Source organism: Pseudorasbora parva, chromosome 11, assembly GCF_024679245.1.
Source record: "Pseudorasbora parva isolate DD20220531a chromosome 11, ASM2467924v1, whole genome shotgun sequence".
Taxonomy (NCBI): Eukaryota; Metazoa; Chordata; class Actinopteri; order Cypriniformes; family Gobionidae; genus Pseudorasbora; species Pseudorasbora parva.
The window spans coordinates 48091199-48104146 of NC_090182.1; the positions used below are offsets into that span (position 1 = coordinate 48091199).

The following is a 12948-nucleotide window of genomic DNA, read 5'->3' on the forward strand; positions in this document are numbered from 1 at the left end:
GCTTTTAGTGAGGTACAAAAAGTGTTGGTAGGATTAAAGTTGGTATTAAATGCAAAAAAAACTAAATTAATGGTGTTTTTACGTTCACATTCTATTATCGATTTCACTATCTTAACACAAAGTGGTACTCCAATAGAGAGAGTAACTTCCTACAAATACCTAGGTATTTGGTTGGATGATAAATTATCTTTTGCGGTCCATATTGAGAGCCTTTTAACAAAACTCAGACCAAAATTAGGTTTTTATTTTAGATTAAAGAAGTGCTTTCCTTATTCCGCAAGGAAAAGGTTGCACTGTAAAAAAAATACCCGTAAAAAAACGGAAATATTCCGGCAGCTGGGGCGCCAGAAAAAAACTGTAAAATAACCAACACGTAAAATTACAGTAATTTTCCATAGTTCAAAATACAGGTTTTATCTGTCATTTATATGAGTTTCTATATTTAAACAAGAAAATTATGTAAAAAAATAAGGATTACAAATTGTGGAAAATTATGTAAAAACTATGAAATTACCAATTAGATTGAACATTGCTACAACTCAAATAACCACCCTAGAGTGCAAAAGATTGTTTTTGTAGTTTTTATTTAAAAAATTGAACTTTAAAGTTGTTTTAAAATAGTAATGTGATCACAATATAGTTTGTTCATAATGACCACAATATACCTATATAAAAAGTTATATCATAACTGCAAAAATATAAAAAAAAACAAAGCAGCATACCAATAATAAAATTAGTTCATGACTTCAACACTTTAACAATATAACAATTAGTTCATAACTACAACAATACAATTTTTTTTATAATAACTGCAACAATGTAAGATATTGTACAATAGATATTTGTTATACACATATATGGCGAAAAAGTGGATTTGTCTCATCAACAGATGAGTCATGAAAATAAAATAATTAAATCACGAAAACAAAGTCTGTAACACTCAAGAATTTCTCTATGGTAATAAAGAGAGATTTGACACGCTTACGAAAGTTTTTACTCCATCCATCCATAATCCACAATTTTGCTCATCAACGAAACAACCTTTAGACTGACTGCCAGTTCCTTTCTTGACGTGTTCTTCTATCTCGACTTTTGATCCCGTCTCGGGGTTTATCTTGAAAAGGCATCTGTGAGAGAGAAAAGAAACCTCAGTAATAAATCATTGAGTGTATGTGAGGATGCGCGAGTCTAAGTGAGGATGCGCATGTGAGTGTATGTGAGGATGCGCGAGTCTAAGTGAGGATGCGCATGTGAGTGTATGTGAGGATGCGCGAGTCTAAATGAGGATGCGCATGTGAGTGTATGTGAGGATGCGCGAGTCTAAGTGAGGATGCGCATGTGAGTGTATGTGAGGATGCGCGAGTCTAAGTGAGGATGCGCGAGTCTAAGTGAGGATGCGCATGTGAGTGTATGTGAGGATGCGCATGTGAGTGTATGTGAGGATGCGCGAGTCTAAGTGAGGATGCGCATGTGAGTGTATGTGAGGATGCGCATGTGAGTGTATGTGAGGATGCGCATGTGAGTGTATGTGAGGATGCGCGAGTCTAAGTGAGGATGCGCATGTGAGTGTATGTGAGGATGCGCGAGTCTAAGTGAGGATGCGCATGTGAGTGTATGTGAGGATGCGCATGTGAGTGTAAGTGAGGATGCGCATGTGAGTGTATGTGAGGATGCGCGAGTCTAAGTGAGGATGCGCATGTGAGTGTATGTGAGGATGCGGGTGAGTGTATGTGAGGATGCGCGTGAGTGTAAGTGAGGATGCGCATGTGAGTGTAAGTGAGGATGCGCATGTGAGTGTATGTGAGGATGCGGGTGAGTGTATGTGAGGATGCGGGTGAGTGTATGTGAGGATGCGGGTGAGTGTATGTGAGGATGCGCGTGAGTGTAAGTGAGGATGCGCATGTGAGTGTATGTGAGGATGCGGGTGAGTGTATGTGAGGATGCGCGTGAGTGTAAGTGAGGATGCGCATGTGAGTGTATGTGAGGATGCGGGTGAGTGTAAGTGAGGATGCGCGTGAGTAAGTGAGGATGCGTATGAGTGTAAGTGAGGATGCGCGAGTCTAAGTGAGGATGCGCATGTGAGTGTATGTGAGGATGCGCGTGAGTGTAAGTGAGGATGCGCATGTGAGTGTATGTGAGGATGCGCGAGTCTAAGTGAGGATGCGGGTGAGTGTATGTGAGGATGCGCGTGAGTGTAAGTGAGGATGCGCATGTGAGTGTAAGTGAGGATGCGCGTGAGTGTAAGTGAGGATGCGCGAGTCTAAGTGAGGATGCGCATGTGAGTGTATGTGAGGATGCGCGTGAGTGTAAGTGAGGATGCGCATGTGAGTGTATGTGAGGATGCGCGAGTCTAAGTGAGGATGCGGGTGAGTGTATGTGAGGATGCGCGTGAGTGTAAGTGAGGATGCGCATGTGAGTGTATGTGAGGATGCGGGTGAGTGTATGTGAGGATGCGCGTGAGTGTATGTGAGGATGCGGGTGAGTGTATGTGAGGATGCGCGTGAGTGTAAGTGAGGATGCGGGTGAGTGTATGTGAGGATGCGGGTGAGTGTAAGTGAGGATGCGCGTGAGTGTAAGTGAGGATGCGGGTGAGTGTATGTGAGGATGCGGGTGAGTGTAAGTGAGGATGCGGGTGAGTGTATGTGAGGATGCGGGTGAGTGTAAGTGAGGATGCGCGTGAGTGTAAGTGAGGATGCGCATGTGAGTGTATGTGAGGATGCGCGTGAGTGTAAGTGAGGATGCGCGTGAGTGTATGTGAGGATGCGGGTGAGTGTAAGTGAGGATGCGCGTGAGTGTATGTGAGGATGCGGGTGAGTGTAAGTGAGGATGCGCGTGAGTGTATGTGAGGATGCGGGTGAGTGTATGTGAGGATGCGCGTGAGTGTAAGTGAGGATGCGGGTGAGTGTATGTGAGGATGCGGGTGAGTGTAAGTGAGGATGCGCGTGAGTGTAAGTGAGGATGCGCATGTGAGTGTATGTGAGGATGCGCGTGAGTGTAAGTGAGGATGCGCGTGAGTAAGTGAGGATGCGTATGAGTGTAAGTGAGGATGCGCGAGTCTAAGTGAGGATGCGCATGTGAGTGTATGTGAGGATGCGGGTGAGTGTATGTGAGGATGCGCGTGAGTGTAAGTGAGGATGCGCATGTGAGTGTATGTGAGGATGCGCGTGAGTGTAAGTGAGGATGCGCGTGAGTAAGTGAGGATGCGTATGAGTGTAAGTGAGGATGCGCGAGTCTAAGTGAGGATGCGCATGTGAGTGTATGTGAGGATGCGGGTGAGTGTATGTGAGGATGCGCGTGAGTGTAAGTGAGGATGCGTATGAGTGTAAGTGAGGATGCGCGAGTCTAAGTGAGGATGCGCATGTGAGTGTATGTGAGGATGCGGGTGAGTGTATGTGAGGATGCGCGTGAGTGTAAGTGAGGATGCGCATGTGAGTGTAAGTGAGGATGCGCGTGAGTGTAAGTGAGGATGCGCGTGAGTGTAAGTGAGGATGCGCGTGAGTGTAAGTGAGGATGCGCGTGAGTGTAAGTGAGGATGCGCGTGAGTGTAAGTGAGGATGCGCGTGAGTGTAAGTGAGGATGCGCGTGAGTGTATGTGAGGATGCGCATGTGAGTGTATGTGAGGATGCGCGTGAGTGTAAGTGAGGATGCGCGTGAGTGTAAGTGAGGATGCGCGTGAGTGTAAGTGAGGATGCGCGTGAGTGTATGTGAGGATGCGGGTGAGTGTAAGTGAGGATGCGCGTGAGTGTAAGTGAGGATGCGCGTGAGTGTAAGTGAGGATGCGCGTGAGTGTAAGTGAGGATGCGCGTGAGTGTAAGTGAGGATGCGGGTGAGTGTAAGTGAGGATGCGCGTGAGTGTAAGTGAGGATGCGGGTGAGTGTAAGTGAGGATGCGCGTGAGTGTAAGTGAGGATGCGGGTGAGTGTAAGTGAGGATGCGCGTGAGTGTAAGTGAGGATGCGCGTGAGTGTATGTGAGGATGCGGGTGAGTGTAAGTGAGGATGCGCGTGAGTGTAAGTGAGGATGCGGGTGAGTGTAAGTGAGGATGCGCGTGAGTGTAAGTGAGGATGCGCGTGAGTGTAAGTGAGGATGCGCGTGAGTGTATGTGAGGATGCGCGTGAGTGTATGTGAGGATGCGGGTGAGTGTAAGTGAGGATGCGCGTGAGTGTAAGTGAGGATGCGCGTGAGTGTAAGTGAGGATGCGCGTGAGTGTAAGTGAGGATGCGCGTGAGTGTATGTGAGGATGCGCGTGAGTGTAAGTGAGGATGCGCGTGAGTGTAAGTGAGGATGCGCGTGAGTGTATGTGAGGATGCGCGTGAGTGTATGTGAGGATGCGGGTGAGTGTAAGTGAGGATGCGCGTGAGTGTAAGTGAGGATGCGCGTGAGTGTAAGTGAGGATGCGGGTGAGTGTAAGTGAGGATGCGCATGTGAGTGTATGTGAGGATGCGGGTGAGTGTAAGTGAGGATGCGGGTGAGTGTAAGTGAGGATGCGCGTGAGTGTAAGTGAGGATGCGCGTGAGTGTAAGTGAGGATGCGCGTGAGTGTATGTGAGGATGCGGGTGAGTGTAAGTGAGGATGCGCATGTGAGTGTATGTGAGGATGCGGGTGAGTGTAAGTGAGGATGCGGGTGAGTGTAAGTGAGGATGCGCGTGAGTGTAAGTGAGGATGCGCGTGAGTGTAAGTGAGGATGCGCGTGAGTGTATGTGAGGATGCGGGTGAGTGTAAGTGAGGATGCGCATGTGAGTGTAAGTGAGGATGCGGGTGAGTGTAAGTGAGGATGCGGGTGAGTGTAAGTGAGGATGCGGGTGAGTGTATGTGAGGATGCGGGTGAGTGTAAGTGAGGATGCGCGTGAGTGTATGTGAGGATGCGGGTGAGTGTAAGTGAGGATGCGGGTGAGTGTATGTGAGGATGCGGGTGAGTGTAAGTGAGGATGCGGGTGAGTGTATGTGAGGATGCGGGTGAGTGTAAGTGAGGATGCGCGTGAGTGTATGTGAGGATGCGGGTGAGTGTAAGTGAGGATGCGCGTGAGTGTATGTGAGGATGCGGGTGAGTGTAAGTGAGGATGCGCGTGAGTGTATGTGAGGATGCGGGTGAGTGTAAGTGAGGATGCGGGTGAGTGTATGTGAGGATGCGGGTGAGTGTAAGTGAGGATGCGGGTGAGTGTAAGTGAGGATGCGGGTGAGTGTATGTGAGGATGCGGGTGAGTGTAAGTGAGGATGCGCGTGAGTGTATGTGAGGATGCGGGTGAGTGTAAGTGAGGATGCGCATGTGAGTGTATGTGAGGATGCGCGTGAGTGTAAGTGAGGATGCGGGTGAGTGTAAGTGAGGATGCGGGTGAGTGTAAGTGAGGATGCGGGTGAGTGTATGTGAGGATGCGCGTGAGTGTAAGTGAGGATGCGCGTGAGTGTAAGTGAGGATGCGCGTGAGTGTAAGTGAGGATGCGCGCGTGAGTGTAAGTGAGGATGCGCGTGTGAGTGTATGTGAGGATGCGCGTGTGAGTGTTTGTGAGGATGCGCGTGTGAGTGTTTGTGAGGATGCGCGTGTGAGTGTATGTGAGGATGCGCGTGTGAGTGTATGTGAGGATGCGCGTGTGAGTGTTTGTGAGGATGCGCGTGTGAGTGTTTGTGAGGATGCGCGTGTGAGTGTAAGTGAGGATGCGCGTGTGAGTGTATGTGAGGATGCGCGTGTGAGTGTATGTGAGGATGCGCGTGTGAGTGTTTGTGAGGATGCGCGTGTGAGTGTTTGTGAGGATGCGCGTGTGAGTGTATGTGAGGATGCGCGTGTGAGTGTATGTGAGGATGCGCGTGTGAGTGTTTGTGAGGATGCGCGTGTGAGTGTATGTGAGGATGCGCGTGTGAGTGTATGTGAGGATGCGCGTGTGAGTGTATGTGAGGATGCGCGTGTGAGTGTTTGTGAGGATGCGCGTGTGAGTGTTTGTGAGGATGCGCGTGTGAGTGTATGTGAGGATGCGGACCCTACAAATTCTTTACATATAAATGCAATGAATGTAAATTGTATAAATTAATACAATAAATGTATTATGACATCATAATTTCCCAAAAATTACTATATAGTACACCATGTACTCACCAGAAAGGGACATTCTATCAAGAATGCCACAGGCTGCATTTGAGTTGCTTGAAGGGCTATCAGACATCACTTTGACCTTAATAAAGCACATAATACAAGACTCATGTTGAGTAATATATTTTGCAAGAGTAATACACATCCGGTAAAATCATATAAACAAAGAATTGATTGCTTAATTGATTGCTTATTTTCTTATTAAGGGTTAGTTAATACAAAAATTCAGTCATTAATTATTCCTGAACACAAAGGAAGATATTTTAAGAATATTTGTAACCAAGCAGATCCATGCAGCCATAGTATTTTTTCAGAGACTTATTGATGAAGATGACTGCCTACGCGCTGTAATTTCTGAAGCATGACATGCAACATGCATATAAGTTAGGTAATGTGGCTCATTTCTGTGTAGTGCTTGATGTTAACGTTACATAACCTTTTAGAGTTTTCACTGAAACACTACAACTATTACAAGTGTAATCTGCAAACATATTTACATGGTGCAACAACGATCACCTTTCTTCCTGATCTTGACTCTGGCAGCTCTCAACTTATCTGCAGGGAGAGACAAAAACAAGCGTGTAACGTTAAGTGTATGGGACATGTCGACGAAACAGCGAGATTTTTTCCGTTGACGGCTTTTTGTCAAATAATTTTTCCCTTAGGTGAAAAACTGCATTTTTGAGCTTAGACGACGTCTACAACTGACTACTTGTAAGTTATATAGTCGGATGTATGCGTCGTCTAAGCTTAAAAAATGCCGTTTTTCACCTGAGGTAAACTTATTGCTAAACAGCCGTCGACGGAAAAAAAAAAAAAAAAAAAAAAAAAAAATCGCCCTATTTCGTCGACGGCATTTTTGAGCTTTTAGACGACGGAAAAATAGCATTTGGTAACAAAATGCAACAGAAAAGCTAAAACTAAAACTATAAAGTAAGTTAAGATACAAAAATAACGTTACACGGTACCATCACCTGAAGCCTTAACATTATAAAGTTTAAACATTACAAAGAATTTAAATCATTACGTTAACGGGCTGAGCCCAAGTTTAATATAAACACAGTCAACACGATTCAAAGCGGTAAAACATTTTTTTTTTTAAAAATTAAAATACATGCACTTTACCTGTTTATTTGCGCCTCACATCATCCAAGATTGACGGGCCACGGCAAAGCTGAAGGTCATGTGAATCCTGTCGCACGCGCAGTTGCCCCACTGTGTGCTTAGAAGGGAATGTATCCTTGCGCCAAGGCGGGAATTCCTTCGGTTCGAATATTTAAAATCTTTATGACTGTCATTTAAATATCATCGTACTTAAAGTAAGAAAGTGTTATTATATTATTTTATTTTACGATATTATGAAAATAAATGCGTAATAAAACACCAAACGCAGCAGACATAGGCTTACTTTTGACAAGCGGAACAAGATGTGATCAGTTGCAGTAGTGATGGAAGTCTGTTAACTTCAAAGACTGATTTACCCGATTTACCAGCTCTTTTACGCAAACACGAAATGACGTGCATACACACATTATTATATTATTAAATAATCTTATAATTATTTAAAAAGCAAATAATTAAACTAAAAGACAAATTCCATAAACCTTTTTTTTTCATTTCTATAAAAGGTAGGCTACATATATACTCATCTATTAATTAATGTTATGTAAATATACATTATTTTTGAATGTATTAAAATGTGTTTTATTAATTATAAAATATTATACAAATATTAAACTATATAATATAAAAATATTATTTCTGAAGTGTTGATACATTTGCATATGTAGGCCAATTCCAGTGTTTATGTGAAAAACTATATATATATATATTTCTATACATTCATTTCCTTTTTTCTATTTTTACAGAAAAAAATCTGTAAAATATTAATCAAACTTATGTAAAAATACAGAAATTTCCTCTTAAAAAAACGGAAATTTGATGTAATACCAAAATACAAGGAATTCCCGTAAATTTAATAGTCAGAATATAAATTACAGCAAATATCTGTAAAACAACAGGCATTTCACTGTATAATGAAAAAACAGGAAAATTCTGTAAAAAAATACAGACTATTACCGTAAAATTACGTGTTTTTTTTACAGACAATAATGTAAAAATGTGTACCTTGAATGCATGTAAGTCGCTTTGGATAAAAGCGTCTGCCAAAGGCATAAATGTAAATGTAAATCTCTTTCCATTCACAAGTTATAGTCATTTTCGTAAAAGTGGCCCCGACCAGTTGAATATTTTGGTTCCCCTTAGCGACCATGAATTGTAAAATGGAATTTTTTTCATAATTATTAATAGTCTCGCTCCAAAGAACATTTCTACAGTGGTTTGGTTCCAAACAGGGAAAAGATGTGGGAGAAGTTTACAAAAGTAGGTTTTTCAAAAAAACCAAAATGTCTCTAAATTGGCGTCTGAAGGGCGAGGCAATCCGAGGCATGCGTTTTGTCCGTCCCGAGCCAAGGATTCCAACGATATAAGACACTTGAGCCCACGCCTAACGGGTAAGGAGTTATGAGCCGTTTCGTACTTTTTCGTACGTCAGTTACCATGGGGATAAACACTGATAAAAACCAATCCAGCTTCTGGAGCCCGAAGTACCAGTTTCTCTAAAGTTTTTTCATTATAATCCAGCTTCTGGCTGTGTGGTGTCAGTTACCATGGGGATAAACACCAGAGTTTGCTCAAACTGATCTCGAACTGACAGGTGCACGCGCTTCAGAGTTAATCGCTAACTCTTGGTTAAACCAGACAGAGAAAGTTTATACCGAGCTTTGAGAAACGGCTGAGCTTGAGCTAAACCAGGCTGGATTTATCTGGATTTGTCAACTCTAAACCTGCTCTGAAACCCAGAGTTTGTTCAGCTAGCTTCATGCCACAGGCCTCTGGAAGTTAATAATCTGGAGTGAGTGAGGAGTGAGAGTTGGCGTTAACTAAAACATTGCCCAGTGTGTGCCCGACTTTACACAATGCTTTGTGTTTAACCAGATGTCAATCACAATGCCAGATGTCTCCTGTTTTGTCTTCTACAACTAAACACATGTGGCTATTGAATATTCAAGCTGATTATCCATAACAACAACAAACCAGAGCCTAATCTATTGAGCTATTATGTTAATAACTATTATTTATTTTCTGAAAAAACAAATAAAGGCTCAGTGTTCTTGTTTATGCTTAGTTCATTTAAAAATGAAAAGCAAACTATGAAATCATTCCAAAACACATTTTCACAAACTTGTAAAACTACTTCTAAAAAAAGTTCATCAATGTTTCCTGAGAATTAACCTTTGTAATTAAGTCATTACACATGCTGACGTCTGAATGCCATTATTCTCACGCAGGGCCGGAGCCATCTTTTCAGAAGTGAGGGGGACAGAAATGTCATAAATATAAAAAAATTTTGGACCAATATAATTTATCAAATAGTAATTAGTAATTCTGCGATTATTCTACCTAATGCTATGACAGATCTCCACATAGTTTCACTCCTGTGTCTTTTATCTGTTGAAAAACTGGTTTAATTATTTTTCTGAAATGGTTCTGCAGGTTTATGCTTATGCTCAAGTTCAGTCACACGGTTTGTATTACTTTTTGTTTTGATTTCTTTTTTTAGGGATGGCATCATTACATAAACCATTTAATTGGTAAATTGGATGGAAACAGACTGGAGGGTAATGTATATATTTTTTTACATTACAAACAGTAATTTAAAAGCCATAATTGAAATGACATGTAATACAGTTGCTTATGAATTAAAAGTAATCCCTAACGGTTTAATCCATGTCTAATGTAGCGATACTATTACTTTGAAAAGGACTCACTCGGTTCACTTATACATTCTCACATCACATAAGAAATATTTCTCTTGTCATGATAATCACACTCTTCATGTCTGTTGATTTCCGGTCACAGGCCACAACATCGCTCACAGGGCCAGAATCGACAGCCTGAAATGTAAGTGTTGTGGCAGATAAAATGATATCATTTATTTTCTTGCAGGAAAAGTCCATGAGTTAGAGTCATCCAGAGAGTGGCTGAGAGAAGGCCATCCTTCCTCTTTTATATTATTATGCTATTATAACTATTATTATTATTATTACTATTAATGCTGGAAAAGCTATTCAGTCAACACTCACAGCTAACTCCACAGATAGTGTAACCTCTATCACAAATGTGTCTTGTGCAAGTTTAAATAATTTTAATTTTATTCCTATATCGGTCTCAGAACTACGAGAGGCACTGTTAGGCTTGGACTGTAAAAAGTCTGCTGGCCCAGACCAAATTGAGCCATATTTCCTCAAAATTGCTGCAAACTTGATTGCTGATCCTATCTCCTCACTTTTTAATCTTAGTTTATATAGTGGTTCTATCCCCAAATCATGGAAATCTGCAATTGTCCTCCCACTATTAAAAAGTGGAGACCCATCAGTCTTAGACAATTATCGGCCAATCTCTAGATTATCTGTCTTGGCAAAGCTTTTTGAATCTCTTATAAATAAACAACTAAAACATTTTTTAGCTGAGAACTGTATTTTAAGTCCCACCCAGTCTGGCTTTCGGCAAGGGCATAGTACGATTACGACTGTCACCTCTGTCACAAATGATATTGTTAATGCTTTGGATGATAAAAAGTCTTGTGCTGCTTTATTTATTGACTTATCTAAAGCATTTGACACTGTTGACCATCATATTCTGCTGCAAAGATTGCATAATATAGGTTTTAGTAACATTGTGCTAAATTGGTTTTTAAATTACCTGAGTGGTCGAACGCAGTGTGTGGCATTAGATAACTCTACCTCATCATTGCTAGAAGTAAAAATGGGTGTACCCCAAGGATCAGTTTTGGGTCCTATTTTATTTTCTATTTATATAAATAATTTAGGTGTGAATCTAAATCAAGCAAAGGCTCATTTGTATGCAGATGATACTATTTTGTACACCACTGCTTTGTCATTGAAGGAAGCAATTTATAATTTACAGTCTGCTTTTAGTGAGGTACAAAAAGTGTTGGTAGGATTAAAGTTGGTATTAAATGCAAAAAAAACTAAATTAATGGTGTTTTTACGTTCACATTCTATTATCGATTTCACTATCTTAACACAAAGTGGTACTCCAATAGAGAGAGTAACTTCCTACAAATACCTAGGTATTTGGTTGGATGATAAATTATCTTTTGCGGTCCATATTGAGAGCCTTTTAACAAAACTCAGACCAAAATTAGGTTTTTATTTTAGATTAAAGAAGTGCTTTCCTTATTCCGCAAGGAAAAGGTTGGTGCAGAGCACATTTCTATCAGTTTTAGATTATGGTGACCTAATTTATATGCACTCTACCTCATTTTTATTAAAAAAACTAGATGTTTTATACCACTCAGCCTTACGTTTCATTACAGGTGCTGCAGCTAGGACTCACCACTGCATTCTGTATGAAACTGTACAGTGGTCCTCCCTCTCCCTCAGAAGGAAATTTCATTTATTGTTTTTTGTTGCTAAAGCATTAATGGGTAAATTACCCATCTATATTTCTAATTTGCTGATTTACCAAAATAGTGTTTACAGGACAAGGTCGTCAAAGAAAATATTATTAACTATTCCACCAACAAGAACAGACCTTGGTAAAAAAAGCATTCTCATCATATGCCCCATATATCTGGAATGAACTTCAAAACACCTTAAATCTAGAATCACTTCCATCTATAAATATTTTTAAACATCTTTTAAAGTCATCTCTGACTGAACAGTGCACTTGTTTTAATTAGGAGCCTCTTAACAACACTTATGTTTGTGTTCCTTAAAGGTTAAGTATAATGACTTGTTGTGTAGTGCATGAGATCAGTGTCTTGTCTTGTCTTTTTTGTTTATTTTATTTTTTTCTGGAAACTTTTGGCCGCTAGCCTTGGCCAGGACTCCCTGGGAGAAGAGTTATTGTAACTCAATGGGACTTTCCTGGTAAAATAAAGGTAAAATAATAAAAAAAATAAAAAAAATAAAAAAATATATATATATATCTCCAGAAGGTTCTCTCTGAGCCAGTGATGGGGTTTTCCACCACACGGAGAACATTCTTACACTTGTTGATCATATTCTAGCTTTGGGTGGAGGCCTTCCTGTCACGCACCCTTTACTCTTATGTAATGGAGATCTGAAATATATTTTAAAAAGTCCATTACAAACCATGCAAACATATTAATAAAAGAAGCATAACATATTCTAAAACTCTTTTTCTGCTTGTTTTCTCAGTGACTGAGTGTGTTCATGTTCTTCCTGGAGATAGTGATTTATTAAACATGAAGAGTTCAGAGGTCAGACAGATTCATAATTCCTGATTGTGCTGTTCTTTTATTAATCTCCAACAGATTTCCATCAGGTGGACTGTGGTGATCCACTCCAAACGATGTTAGGCAGTGTTTGACGGTCATAGTTTAGAAATGCAGCACCAGCGTTAGTTAAAATTCTTGTTGGTTACCAGGTAACCTGTTAATTAGTGTCCATATACAGTGGGGAGAACAAGTATTTTATGACACTGCTGATTTTGCAGGTTTGCCCACTTACAAAATATGTAGAGATCTGTAATTTTTATCATAGGTACACTTCAACTGTAAGAGATGGAATCTAAAACAAAAATTCAGAAAATCACATTGTATGACTATTAATTAGTATTTTATTGCATGACATAAGTATTTGCTCACCTACCAACCAGTAAGAATTCCGGCTCTCACAGACCTGTTTCTTTAAGAAGCCCTCCTGTTCTCCACTCATTACCTGTATTAACTGCACCTGTTTGAACTCCTTACCTGTATAAAACACACCTGTCCACACACTCAATCAAACAGACTCCAACCTCTCCACAATGGCCAAGA

At 41.1% G+C, this 12948-nt stretch overlaps 1 long non-coding RNA gene across 2 annotated transcripts; it reads right to left on the reverse strand.

Annotated features, from left to right (window-relative positions):
• Positions 1-866: 866 nt before the first annotated feature.
• LOC137092480 (uncharacterized) lies at positions 867-7259 on the reverse strand. Of its 2 annotated transcripts, none has more exons than XR_010908295.1 (4): positions 7206-7259; positions 6597-6635; positions 6087-6162; positions 867-1127 (listed from the first exon to the last, which is right to left on the reverse strand). It is a non-coding gene; the product is annotated as an uncharacterized lncRNA (long non-coding RNA). The 2 variants fall into 2 exon arrangements; XR_010908296.1 differs by having other exon boundaries at positions 6578-6635; positions 7206-7258.
• Between the last annotated feature and the right edge of the window lie 5689 nt (positions 7260-12948).